Here is a 2,107-nt window from a genome sequence, read left to right as displayed (position 1 = left end):
GGCTGCCTGTTGCCAGCTCTGGAGTGGGCCCAGCCAGGCACCCAGGGTAGCTGGCACCCCACACCCCTCCCTCGGGGCCTGGCCACCCCAGAGCCAGCAGGTCGACTCAAAGCAGCCAGGGCAGCAGCTCGGCCCTGGTGGACAAGGCAAATTCTGAGTGTCTGCAGGGTCTCCCAGAGGAGGCCGAAGGAGCATGGAGACCCAGCTGCCGGTCTCGGGGTCACTACCTCCTCACCAAGTACTCTCTGGTTGATCCTGGAGGGATGCTGGGAGCTGCCACAAGCTAAATTCTCCACTGGCAAATAAAATAGGGGGTCTGATTGTGAAATGGAAAGCCGAAACTTTGGAGGACCCCCAATAACCTCAGCAGATGTCCCTGAATGTCCAGGAAGGGGACACAGGATGGACCCAGGTCTGTGGGGTTGGCCAAGGGCAAGGCCCAGGTGCAGGAGGAAGGGGGCAGGTCTTCACATGCACATGCCAGCCCAACCGTGGACCCTGTCTCTGCCAGCGTGTGGGCCACACAGACAGGAGGCCACCTGCTCCCTGCAGTCCCTGGTGGGGACAGACCCCCTAACCCTGCCTGGCCAGCCCATCCTAGGACCACAGGAGCACGCCCCTGAGCAGGGGGTCAGGAGACCCCCGTGCTCTCCAGTGTGGCTGCATCTGACCACCCCTTTGCCCCCAGCAGCCTAAGATTTCTGGTCCCATAGGAGCTCTTCCCCTAAGCCACACTGGTTATGTGGGTGCTTATGCCCCATGACAGACCTCAACTGGCCTCACCCAGATTCCTTTGGGTTCTTGCCTTCTCACTGCCCCCAGGCCCCTCTGCAGCCCCCAAACTCTGCCTTCTGCTCCCCAGACCCCCAGCATCCACTAGCAGCATCCGGCCTGCTCCAAGGTGTGAGTGCCCCATGGTGTGCTGAGCCCACCCCACCCTTGGCTGCTGGACAGAACCCTGAAGCCACTACTCCTCCTGGTTCTGGGTGGCTCTCCCGACCGCCCACTCCAGACAGCCTCCACCCCCAGCTGCTGCCCTCTCCTCCTGACTTTGGACCCACCAGAGGAAGTGGCAGCAGTGGTTGGCAGGCCCCATGTCCACAGGGCCATGCCCAACACCTCCCTGACCTCCCTGGTCAACAGAGACCCTTCTCTGACCCCTGTCCTTGCTAAGCACACACCTGCCCCTGGGGACATCACTCCACCCACAGCCCCTCCTCTCCTGTCTCCCGGCCTCCCCTCTCAGCTGACCCTCCACCAAGCTCCCTGTGGTGCCCCAGGCCAGCTGCTCCTGCCAGCCTCAGAGGGACTGGGGTCCAGGACTGCCTGCCTGGCATCCACACTGGGACACATTTGAAGCCCCTCCTCCAAATTCTGAATTTTGGACTCCTGCCAGAGAAGGCTGGGGTCTCAGAGTAGCTTGTATTTTTCTCCTGATGGGGAGCTCATCCCTTCACAGCATGACTCCTATTGATTGTTAGCAAGGTCCTCCTCCTGCTGCTGCCCACTCAAGGGCATCTCCCAAGCCCCATGGGTCCAGTTACCAGGGGAAGTGGAAGCACCAATTCTGAAAGCCTTTTGAAAATGTTTTTCCTTTGTTTTATTTAGAAATTTCCCAAATTTTTACCAAGCTAAAGACACAACCACAAGAATGTGTAGCCTGGGTGCACGCCTGGCATAAACAACCCCTCCCCCACCACCCAGCCTCCCCCCAAACCGCTGCCCCCCAACTCAGCGGCAAAAAATGCCAAACATGTATAAGAAAACAGACGGTACTGCTAACAGAGCTGGGAAGTGCCCATGTACCCACACACATGCCTATAAGCAAGCACAGGCACACACACACATGTCCACACACACATGTGCATATAGACATGTACACCAATACACATGCAAACATGAACACACAGAAACAAGCACATGTGCATGCAAGCACGTGCACACAGACACATGTGCACACCAATTCACACATGTAAATGTGAACTTGCACTCATGTACTCACACGTGGACACACATAAACAAGCACATGTGCACACACACAAGCAAACACATGTACATGCATGCACATGTGCACAGACATGTACACCAATACACACATGTAAATGTT

This window comes from Vulpes vulpes, chromosome 5 (assembly GCF_048418805.1).
Source record: "Vulpes vulpes isolate BD-2025 chromosome 5, VulVul3, whole genome shotgun sequence".
In the NCBI taxonomy this organism is placed as follows: domain Eukaryota; kingdom Metazoa; phylum Chordata; class Mammalia; order Carnivora; family Canidae; genus Vulpes; species Vulpes vulpes.
The sequence above is the reverse complement of the archived record's forward strand: the minus strand, read 5'-3'. Positions refer to the sequence as shown.